This window comes from Stegodyphus dumicola, chromosome 3, assembly GCF_044657685.1.
Source record: "Stegodyphus dumicola isolate Sdum_Otavi_A_Nest chromosome 3, ASM4465768v1".
Taxonomy (NCBI): Eukaryota; Metazoa; Arthropoda; class Arachnida; order Araneae; family Eresidae; genus Stegodyphus; species Stegodyphus dumicola.
In genome coordinates this window covers 123,262,732-123,275,664 of record NC_140770.1, presented here as the reverse complement: position 1 = coordinate 123,275,664, position 12,933 = coordinate 123,262,732, and positions in this window count along the sequence as shown.

The following is a 12,933-nucleotide window of genomic DNA, read 5'->3' as shown; positions in this document are numbered from 1 at the left end:
AAATATATCACCTGTAAAATCACTACACACATCTTCAAGAATCATATGCAAATTTCAGAAAGTAACCAGATGCACCGATGATACGTCACAATGACGAGAGTGATATACATAAGGAATACAGGCAAGAAGTAAAATTGTTCGCAGGCGCTTTATAAGCATTTCAGTGCAATAACCGAATAGTTTATGATACAAAGGACGCATTTGGAGGATATTTTACGTAGTAGAATTATCGGCCGTCTGGAATGTGGGCGTACCCAACTAGAAGTATCAAACGAACTTGGAATTACCCAGAGTGTCAGCTCCTGGCTTTGGCAACGATTCCAACATAATGGTAATGTGAGTAGACGTTAAAGCACAGGTCCCCCCAGAGTTACAACGCCGAATGAGGACCGGTATTTGGCAGTTACTGCCAAAAGAAACAGGCGGAGCACAGCCTCAGACCCGCCTCGTCAGCCCTCTTCAGCCACTGGTACGACAATTTCAAGGCAGACCGTGTACAGACGCTTAGGGCAGATTGGTCTATATGCTCGTAGACCTGTCAGATGCATTCCACTTACTGCAACTCACTGTCGCCTGCGGTTAGCCTGGAGTAGAGAACATGCATTGTGGACACCGCAATAGTGGGCTTGTGTGATGTTTTCCAACTAGTCCAGGTTTAGCTTGCAGTCTGATTCTCGCCGGAATTTCATATGAAGAGCTCCAGGTACCCGTTACCACCAAGAAAACATCATTGAACGACACCGTTACGGTGGCGCAGGAGTGCTCGTTTGGAGTGGACTGGGTTCCAGAACTGACCTGCATGTTCAAATTGGAACCATGACAAGCCAAATCTATCGGGACGTCATTCTGGAACAACATGTACGTTTGTTTCGGGGCGCTATGGGCGCATAATTTGTGTTTATGGATGACAACGCCCGTCCTCACCGTGCAAACATCGTAAGCGAATGCCTTCAATGAGGATATCACCCGTATGGACTGGCCAGCATTCTCACCGGACTTGAATCCAGTAGAGCACGTGTAGGACATGCTTTGCCGACGAGTTGCAGCCCGTCAACCTCCTCCTACATGTCTACCGGAACATCGGAGAGCATTGCTTTTTGAGTGGTGTAATATCCCCCAAGATCATATCGATAATTTGATACTCAGCATGCCTAGGCGTAGTACGGACTGTATTGCATCGTCTGGGAGACATACAATGTATTAACAATCATACCAACCATGTAATATTGGTTTTTTTAGTAAATAGTTTTTTTTTTTTTTTGTAATTTGCTCCAGGAAGAAAAAATCGCAAATTTTTTTAATAATACCAAACATATAGCATCTTTTTTTGCTCTTTACCTTTTATTTAAGTAAATAAGCTTTACAAATAAGTCAAATTTGTTTTGTTTCTAACTCTTCATTTGCCTGATTTTGCATAATCCTTAATTTATGGACATGAGTGTATATTAGACACAAATGCAAGCAACGTAAGTGTGGCAGCTGTCATGATTAATGGTCAAGAGATTAATGATTAATGATCAAGAGCGAGTAATAGCCTACTGGAGTAAGTGCTTGTCCAAAACAAAAATTGCAACACCCGTAAAGAATTGCTTGCTATCGTAAAGGCCATAGAACATTTCCATCATTATCTCTATGGCAGTAAATTCTTATTGCGGACTGACCATGCTTCTCTAACCTGGCTACTGAATTTCAAAAATCCCGAAGGACAAATAGCCAGATGGATTCAAAGAGTCTAGGAATATGACTTTGAGATAAAACATCGTAAAGGCTCCTCCCACGGAAATGCGAATGCTTTATCCAGGAAGTCTTATCTTGTCCTGCACACCGCAGGAATTGTTCAAAAGCCGAGGCTAAGTACGGGTTGATGAATCCGAGTATCCGGCAAGTAACATCTTCAACATGAACCGATCCAAATCGGTGGAGTGATGAAAAAGTTAGAGAAGACCAATTAGCGGACCCTGACTTTAGGCCAATAATAGAACTGAAGGAATCATCCAGTACAAAACCCAAGTGGCAGGACATTTCCATTTTCAGTCCTGTAACTAAAAGGTAATAGGCTCTCTGAGATTCACTCCACTTCCGAAATGAAGTCTTATATTGACTATGGGAAAGCAACGATGGAACTAATAAGAGATGGCAGTTGCTGTTTCCTCAAACCGAATACCTGATGTTCTGAAGGAAATACACATCAGCTCAACAGGAGGGCATTTCGGCTATATGAAGACATTAAACAAGGTTCGAGAGAGCTTCTTCTGGAGTTCAGCGAAAAACGATGTTGAGAAGTGGTGCCGATCTTGTGATGCTCGCGCAGCCAGGAAAGTACCGAAGGGACGTAGCCGAGGAAAGCTGCAGCGATACAATGTACGAGCGCCTTTCGAACGAATTGCCCTCGACATACTTGGACCTTTTACTCTGACCACGGAAGGCAACAAGTACATCCTCGTTGTCATGGATTACTTTACGAAGATGACCGAGGCTTACCCAGTTCCAGATCAAGAGGCTGTCACGACAGCTGAAGTTCTGTCACAGAATTGGGTGTCCAGATTTGGGACCCCCTCCAGATTTATTCCGACCAAGGCAGGAACTTCACTTCAGCTGTGTTCAAGGGACTCTGCGACTTGTTGGAAATCAAGAAAACGCAGACGACCCCGTTACATCCGCAGTCTGATGGCATGGTGCTGGCTTCACAACCAGCTTCGATCGATTTAACCGTACAATCCTGAACCACCTCTCGCTCATGGTTTCCAAAAACGAAGAAGATTGGGCTCGCAAGCTGCCCCTGTTCCTACTTGCTTACCGTAGTACCGTCCACGAAAGCACCGGCTATTCTCCATCACAGATGCTCTTCGGCCGCCCTCCGGATGTACATTCCTCGCCTGAGGAGTACGTGCAAGACCTCCAGGCCCGATTGGAAACAGTACACAGGTTTGCTCGAGAGCGGATCAACATCTCGACGGACAGGATAAAGAGCTACGACGCAAGAGCCACCGAACATCAGTTCCAGGAAAACGACAAGGTGTGGCTGTGGAATCCAAGTCGTCGTAAGGGCTTTTGTCCCAAACTGCAGTCGCATTGGGAGGGTCTCTATACAGTCCTCAACAGATTGAACGACGTTGTGATAAGGATCCGTAAATTCCCCAATTCTAAATCCAAGGTCAATCATTATGATAGATTAGCCCTATACTATGGCCATAGTACTTTTCAATCTTAGAAGTATCCATAATTCCTGTGCATGAGTTTTCTTACCAAGTTTCTGTGTAAAGTTTGTATGTAGTGTAAATGTTTGTTTCTTTGGTTATGTTATTTGTTTGTTCTGTTGCCTTTTGTTTGTATCGAATTATGCTTCTGACCAAGGATTGTACTGCCCAGAAAGTGCAGTCCTTGTGAGGGGGCAGTGTTACGATATGTACAGGCGCAGTGAGATAGCTTCCCTGCAAAGAAGGTTATGGTTGCCATAAAATGACAAAGGAAGGCAGGGTTGCCACATTTGGCGAGAAATCGTCCATTTGGCGACAAAATAGGCGATATACCGTGGACGGATGGAGAACCTTCTGGAACGAATTCTTACCGGTTTAGCGCAGAATGTTCTCGAATACAAGCCGAAAGCTACATAAACACTGCTAGTCCGCAGTCAGTCGAGCTGATACTGAGTCACTGAGCGAGTGTCTCGAATTCTATCGCCGAGTTGGTCGTTGAGTGCATCGAGAAAGTCTTTTAGGTTATCGCGAGTTAGTACATCATCGAGTTTTATCTTAGACTGTGCTGAGTCGAGAGCTATACTCTTGTGTATCTTCGAGTGCATCGCGAGTTGTAGAGTGGAGTTCCGAGAACTACCAAGCAGAGCCGATAGCTGTACTCTGGTGCTTTGCAGAGAAGCTGTCTCGAGCGTTATAGCCTGATAGTGTTAAGGCTGTGTCGCTGATTGTGTCAGCGTGTTTATAGTAGTTCTTCTACGACTGTAAAACGTGATTTTGGAGCTGTCCTGATTAATATTGGCTAAATAAAGTGTGTTTTGATACTTCATCAAGTGTCATCGTTTCTCACTCCAAATCCATACGAACCCCGTACGAACTGGTATCAGAAAATAACGTAACAATATTTATATAAATCAATGAACATATTATATATTTACTAATCCATCATACAATATTTTTCTACCAAGAACTACTAATAATTTTCTTCTTTCTGTAATGTAATTTATTTTACTCAATTATGTTAGAATATTTGTTCTTTTTTATGACTCCTATTGTCCTAGAACTTGACATAAAGAAATGAACATTAATTTAATTGTATGCTGTACTTTTCCAGAGTAATTTAGAGTTAAATATTAAGAGTTTTGAAAAACTCACCCCTTATTTCGTAACACTCGACAGTCTCTCAGTCAACATTATGTTGAGTTTGCGGAACTCAACTGTTCATGACTTTTGATCATTACCATATTTGAAGAAACAGGACGGGTTGCAGCAACAAAATTTTTAATTTTCTAATATGGATTACTCCTTCATTTAAATTAAAAGATTTTTGCAACACATGCTAATTTTTCCCTTTTAAGAATATCCTACGTGTGCACTTTTCCATGAAAATTAATTAATCCTTTCAAGACGGTGGGCCTTCTTTGAAGACATTCTCTCAGGAACGTCAAAAAGAATCGTATCACAGGACAGGGGTTTTGCTTCCTCTAAACTTAACTTTAGTAAAAAAATTTGAAGAAAAAAAAAAAAAAAAAAAGTCGTTCTAACGTCATAATTTTATAGTATTTTAGACTGTTAATTAAGCTTATTATTATGTTAAAATTAGCATTTATTAATCTTTTCCCTTTACTTTACATGAAAATACATATAAACATTGCGTACTTTGAGAAATAATTTTCAGAAGTGCTTTCAAATTATTCCAACGTTTTAATTGATAAGCACATTAATAAACTTTAAAATTAATTTTAAAAGATGCAAGAAAGACAATTTACTAGAAAAAGTAATAAAATTTTTCATGTGAACTGGAAGGCAGACCCTCAGTGAGCTGTCTCTGACAAAATGCCCATATGGAAAAATCACTAGAAATAACAGTCTCTAACTCTTTAGAGGATGAATCAACACTCTCAATTCACTAATTGGCTCATTTACCATGCGAGTATAATCCTTCGTCTGCTAAATAACATTCGTTGACCATAATAAACTGTTGTCAAGGCTTTACAAAAATAAAAAGGGAAGTACATGAAGTATAAGCGATAATAAAAATGCAAAGTGTAACAGAACCCCATGGAGTAACTTAAAAAGACCCTTCATAGTAGTAAAAAAGGAATACAAAAAAGCATTCGAAGGAACATGAGGCAAATTCCCAAGTAGCATATGACGTAGCAAAGATGTCACCACGACCACTTTGCAACGTCTTTGCTACGTCATGTGCTACTTGGGTTGCTTACATTACACTTTCCTTTTCCCCCACAACTGCTGACACTAACATTATGTAGAATGTTTTCAAATTGAAGGTCAGGATCCTAAAACTATATTAAATTAAAAAATAATGGACAAAGGACACTATCTAGTGTTTTAAAACTTTCCAGTACACTTGTACAAATGTGTGACCATGGGGAATGAACCAGAAAATGCTCTGGCATGCCAGTGTGCTGGCCGGGAAATGAGTGTGTTTCTTGGTGGCCCATATGCGTGACAGTCAACCCAGCCTCAGTTGTTATTTTTCTTTTCATAGTTTATCACTGTAAGAGTGGCAACCATCTGATCTTTGTTGTAATTTGTTGCAGTTCTATGGATTTTGAAAATAAATATGACGTTGTAGAATTTTATATGTAAAGTTATTTTATTTTAAGTTTATTAGGAGAAAGGAGAACGATTAGTTCTTGCAAATCTCGAACAATTTTGGTGAACAACGGAAGTGATCGGTAAAACAAGTCAAGGTAATTTTGTTGGTTTTATCGAATTTAATTCTATTTGACTTTATTGAATTTATTTTTATTGAAATGGAACCGTTAATTAAAAAACGAAAGCATGTCAGAGCGTCTTTTACAAGAACAATTAATGCAATTTTGCAAGAATTAGAAAAGGAAATTCCTGATGCAAAATCTGTAAAAACGAAACTTGTTACTTTAGAACGTTTAACTGTTGAACTTAATGCATTTGATACTCAAATATTAAATTCGGAATTTTCTTCAAATGATCAGTTTGAAAGTGAATGGGCGAAAATTGAAGAATACAAAGAAAAATTAGATTTAATAAGAGTAGAAACGGAATTATTCTTCAATCGCCAAACGACACTATCCATAGACAGTGTTCCGCCGAATTCGAACAAACGGAAACTGAAATTACCTAAAATTGAGTTAAAACAATTCGGTGGCGAAATTAAAGATTGGTTACCGTTTTGGGGGCAATTTCGGCGAATACATGAAGATAAAGAAATTCAAAACGAGGATAAGATGCATTATCTCGTTCAAGCGACCATACCCGGTACGAGACCACGAGATATTGTAAACAGCTTCCCTGCAACTGCCGAAAATTATGAAAAAGTTATAGAAAGCTTAAAAAATAGGTTTGGCAGGGAAGAATTGTTGGTTCACTGATCAAAAGGGAAAATACAGTATATCAGAATTGTATGACAAGTTAGAGTCGTATTTGCGTTCGTTGGAGTCAATAGGAATGACAAGCGATAAATACGCTGCAATGCTGTTTCCGCTCGTGGAATCTTGCATTCCCGAGGAAATTTTACGAGTTTGGATTAGAAATTATGCATCAATAATTACAGCAGAAAATTCTAACTCTGAGAAATTGAAACAATTATTATTGTTTTTAAAGAATGAAGTGGAAGGAGAGCAGAGAATTTCTTTGGCAAAAGCTGGATTTAAATTAATTGATTCGGGTGCCAAGAGAAAAAGTAGAAAAGATAAAAGGTACTAGAGTGAACATTTCGTGCCTACAGCAAATGATTTATTCTCAGGCCATAATAAAGCAACCAAATATAGTGAGAAGAATTCTTGCATATTTTGTGAAAAATTTCATGCAAGTCGAGATTGCTTTGTTGCTCAGAAGATGCCTCTGAGCCAAAAGAATGATGAAATTAAGAAAAAGAAAGGTTGCTTCTTCTGCCTCAAAATTGGACACAGGGCCAAGCAATGCAAGACAAATGTGCGATGTTTGATATGCTCGAAAAGACATTCATGTGTCCGGATTTGCCCACCAATCAAAAGAGCAATGATGTTGAAAAGAATAAAGAAGAGGAAACACAAAACGTATCACTTGCGAGCACTAATTTCCTAGATGAAGTGTTTCTTCAAACACTATTAATTAATATAGATGCAAACAAAAGGCAGAAGACAGTAAGAGCACTTATCGATACAGGATCGCAACGTTCATGCATATTAAAGGAGACTGCTGTAGACATAGGGTGCCACGCAATTGGATCTGAATCTTTAATCCATGCACTTTTTGGAGGAGTAACAACAAAGAGAGAAATTCAAAAACGCTATGAAGTGAACGTTAGAAGCCTAAGAGGTGATTTTTCTAGATGACTAATCTTATTGGAACAGTCGAAGATTTGTGGACCAGTAGTCAGTTTACAGCCTGGACCATGGATAGAAGAACTAAGACAGAAGAATATCCATGCATCTGATGTAGGAAAAAAGGATTTGAAAATAGAAGTTCTTATTGGAGCTGACGTCGCAGGTGTTCTGTTAACCGGAAGAATTCAGAAATTAGAAAATGGGCTGACTGCTGTGGAATCACTACTTGGATGGACAATCATGGGAAAGATAAAAGATAACGTTTCAGAAAGAAACTCCTTGTCCATGTCTTCAACCATAACGTCAATGTTGACTCACAGCAGTGACATAGAAAACTTGTGGAAGCTAGAAGCACTGGGAATTACAGATGCCAAAGAAAGTAAAACTGATTCAGAGTTAGAAGAAGCAGCATGGGATCACTTTCACAAGACTCTGAAGAGGGTGATTGATCGCTATGAAGTCAGTTTACCTTGGATCAACGATAAAGAAGCTTTACCAAGTAACAGAGAAGTTGCTGAAAAGCGATTGATTTCCACGACAAAGAAGCTCATGTTGAAAGATAAATTTGAAACATACAATGCAGTGTTCGAAGAATGGTTCGAATCTGAAGTAATAGAAGAAGTAACAAAAGAAGAGAAACGAGTTAACAATCATTATCTTCCCCACAGACCGGTCTTCAAAGATAACTGTACAACAGCAGTAAGGCCTGTATTTGACGCTTTGTGCAAGAAAAAAGATTTCCTGTCACTTAATGACTGATTAGCAAAAGGTCAAAATTTAACTGAATTAATACCTAGTTTGCTTCTTGAATTTAGGCAAGGAAAAATAGGGATTATCTCAGGTATTAAAAGAGCTTTTCTTCAAATATCTGTTCAAAGATCTGATCGTGATTTCCTAAGATTCCTATGGTGGAAAATCTCGGAACAAAAGGAAGTAAGAAAATTTCGCCATTGCAGAGTAGTCTTCGGACTAAAATGCAGTCCTTTTCTTTTAGGAGCAGTGATATGCAAACCATTGAAAGTACTTCGTCTTCTGTGGGATAAATATGAAGATTCTTTGTTTTGTGACATCCCTAATATCAACTTGACTGATCTCTCAGTGACAAGACGAAACGTTCTATCGATTGTACAGAGAGTTTTTGACCCAATAGGTTTCACATGCCCTTTTACACTCCTTCCAAAGTTATACTTGCAAAAGAGCTGGGAAACTAAATTGAGCTGGGATGCAGAGCTACCTGAAGATATTAAAAGAAAATTCTTGAAGTGGGTCAGAGAATTGCCCTTGTTATCCTCTGTGAAGATTCCCAGATTACTTTCATTGACAGAAGGACAATCTTTTAGTTTGAATACGTTTGCCGATGCTTCACAGGGATCTTATGCAAGTGCAGTATATTTGAGAAGTCAAAATAAAGAAGTCAAAGTGACCCTAGTGCAAGCCAAAGCACGAGTGGCTCCCTTGAAAAAAAATAAGTATACCACGACTTGAATTGCTTGCTTGTCTTATTGGGGTGCGATTAGCATCATTTGTCAAGAAGAACCTTAAGGTCGAAATTTCAAAGGAATATTACTGGACCGATTCGTCAACAGCACTGTTCTGGATAAAGAACGTAGAAGTTTGGAGCACTTTTGTGAATAACAGAGTTTCAGAAATTAGAATCCTATTGGATCATGAAAATTGGCATCATGTACCAGGTGCGGAAAACCCAGCCGATATGCCATCAAGAGGATGTTCTGTGAAGAAACTCATTGAAGCAAGATGGTGGGAGGGCCCACCTTGGTTGGCACTGCCGGAAGAAGAATGGCCTCGTTCTATCCCAATCGATAATAAAGAAGACATTAATACTGAAAAACGTAAAGCAGTTATAGTTTCGTTAAGCAATGTTAGCGATATGTCTTCACAATTCTTTGGCTATCTTTCAAAGTATAAGAAAATACTTAGAATGATACACAGATTCATAGGAAATACCCGAAAGATGAAAGAAAAAAGAGAATCAGAAGAGTTAAATGTTTATGAATTGATAAGGGCTGAGAAATCTATTGTGAAGATTATTCAACATGATTCTTTTTCATCTGATGATATTAAGAAGCTGAAGTCAATAAGTGTGTTCAAAGATGACGAAGGCATTTTACGTGTCAAGTCTAGGTTGACTGAAAGGAAAGTCCATGAAAATTTTATTTATCCGATGGTACTTCCGAAGAATCATAAGATTGTGGAGAAATTGATTATTGATAAACATCTCTCTATGTCTCATGCAGGAATTCACGTACTGATGTCAACACTTAGAGAGACGTTTTGGATCCTGAAAAGTAGAGCTACGATTTGAAAAGCTTTATATGCATGTGTCAGGTTCAGGAGACATGGAGGTAAACGACTACAGACTGTGCCTGCTACTCTACCAGAAAACAGAGTTAGAGAGGCTCGTGTTTTCGAGATTGTCGGCATTGATTTAGCTGGCCCATTAATTTTGAAGGATAAAAGAAAAGCTTGGATTTTACTTTTCACATGTGCTGTTTTCAGGGCGGTCCATTTGGAACTGATTTTGTCCCTTTCAACTCAAGAATTTTTACTCGGTCTTAGAAGATTTATTGCCGTAGAGGGAGGCCATCGATAATTTATAGTGATAAGGGAAGCAATTTTGTCGGATCCAATAATCTCTTAAGATCGATTAATTGGAATACCATTGAGATAGAAGCCGCCACAAACAAGATCGACTGGAAGTTCAGTCCACCCGCAGCACCATGGTGGGGTGGCTTTTGGGAACGACTTGTTCAAATGATTAAGAAGCTTTTGTGTCGAGTCCTAGGCCAGTCATGTCTGAATTATGAAGAATTGATGAGTGTGCTGTGCGACTGCAAAGCAACTGTGAATGCCAGACCACTCACTTATGTGTCAGAGGACTCTGATGATCTCATCCTTTTGACACCGTCCTTGTTTTTAGGTGAAATTCCAGTCTTTGGAGTTCCTGACTTGGATCATCTTGATAAAGTTGATTTCAACAAGAGACTGAGACATTTACAGAATTTACGAGAGCTCTTGAGAAAGAGATTTAGAAATGAATATCTCGGCCTGCTAGTGCAACATCCATTTACAGTGCCGATTTCTCAACAGATAAAAATCGGTGATATAGTTCCTATCGAATGTGATGACAAACGCAAGGTGTTGTGGCCTCTAGCAAAACTAATTGAACTATATCCCGGAAAAGACGGCAACATTCGAGTAGTTCGTGTCAAAATCATGTCTGGAGAATTAGTTCGACCAATCCAGAGAATATTCCCTCTCGAAATCCCTTCATCTTTGGAGTCAGATGAGGCAAATGAAACTGAGATGCAGGGTGAAGACAGTTTAGTCTCAAAATTACCAAAGAATAATTCAGTTTCAGATTTATCAAAGGACATTAAGACTGTTGTGACTAGAAGTCGACGACAAATTTAAATTCCATCTAGGTTTCTAACTTGAACACTACTTGAGTTATTTTAGAGTAGAAATTTAAGAACTTAATTTTTTCTTTTGTTTATTATTTAGCCTTAATATTTGTGTGGACAATATTTTTTATTATATTTTGTTTTGATTGATTAAGTATATGTCATCAATCAAAAGGTGGGAGTATTGTTAGAACCCAGCCTCAGTTGTTATTTTTCTTTTCATAGTTTATCACTGTAAGAGTGGCAACCATCCGATCTTTGTTGTAGTTTGTTGCAGTTCTATGGATTTTGAAAATAAATATGATGCTGTAGAATTTTATATGTAAAGTTATTTTATTTTAAGTTTATTAGGAGAAAGGAGAACGGTTAGTTCTTGCAAATCTCAAACAGTCGGCATGAAAGGGTTAAACAATGAAAATTTTGTAAGTTATGAATAAGGAGGGAAACACCTAGAGAACTAGGATATATTTACCAGTTGACCCTGTTTCAAAAGAAAAATGTGTTATAAGGGTTCCCATGTTTTAACAAGCAAAACTACAAACACTACATTATAAACGAGCAAGTACTAAATGAGTCTATAAGATGTCAGAAATGGCTATATATTTGAAGTAAAGGTATTGCATACTATATAGAAAAATTGTACATTAAATTTGAAAGTTCTTTTTTTCACTCTAACAGAGCCACATGCTTAAGTTTACATCATTAGCCACAATGCCAGTGAATATGAAGTAAAGTTACACTTTGCACCATGGCCTATTGCATACTACAATAGATGTGAAGAGAAGAGACTGGACAGATATGACTTTGTGGCGGAGCTGGCAGGGGAAATGATTCTAATTTCTTATTATGATTAGTACATTTGTGACATTGCGTAATACTTATTGCATAACTGAACTCAAAACACATTTATTACAGTTACGAAAGCTCTTACAAATATAGATAATTCATGGATAGCATAGAACAGTTATGGAAGTGAATTATAGTCCTCGTGACGTGAGGAGCCTGCCAGGTAGGGTCTCTCTAATCGAGAGTTCAAGAGCTTCTGAGGTCTTATTCCGATGGAAAAAATCTTCAGACTGATTTAGCCATGCCTCCTCAATTTTTCAGTAGTATTTTACATCCTCAGATTCATTATATTTGGAACAATATTAGAGGGAAAACAAGATCATTGGTTTGCCAGCCCCCCTGAAATCGGGAGGCTTTGATGACAGATATGGTATAGAACGCTAAAATCTCTTGACACTATGCATGAAGTTACGCCTCTTGCATTGTCAATTGGAATGAATTATTGCGTCTGCGATGTCAGACTATGTTGTTTGGCACGTCATGAAAACTCGAAAATAGTGACTTGCAGGCACTGCACACATGATTTTCTGATCTCTGTGTGGTCCACCTCAACTTTAATACATCGCTTTTGTTGCTGACATTGGAAAACAGCAGAAAATGACAGCTTACACTAAGAAACATTTAAAAAAGAAAATACTTTGAAAGGGTTCACAATAGCATCAGTAAGAACTGTGTAAACATTCAAAACAGCTTGCAGTCTGAGCATATACAATTTCTCTGCCAGTTTGTGTATTATCCTTCGATTTGAAGACAAAGTTTTCAAATTTAGTTTTTATGAATTTTATTTGGTAAAATAAAACTTTCTGCGTGCAACCCCATGTGTTTACAAAAGCCTGTCAACATGATGACTTAACAATAGTCTTTAAATCCACATTTACTTTTTATGAATTTTATTTGGTATCATAAAACTTTCTGTGAGATTACAAATGCCGGGGAATATGATTATCAACATATTTTAGTTAAATATTTGTGATAATTTTTATGAAAAGAGTATCATTCTCATAATTTTCCAGCCTAAAAGTTCACAATTAATGTATTTCCATGCTTTAAGATTAGACTACAGTCAAATATCGAAAATCTGCTGACCTGAAATCCGCCAACTCCTGAAATTCACGTTGCCTCTGAAATTATAAACATTCAGTTTATAGGTTCCGGAAA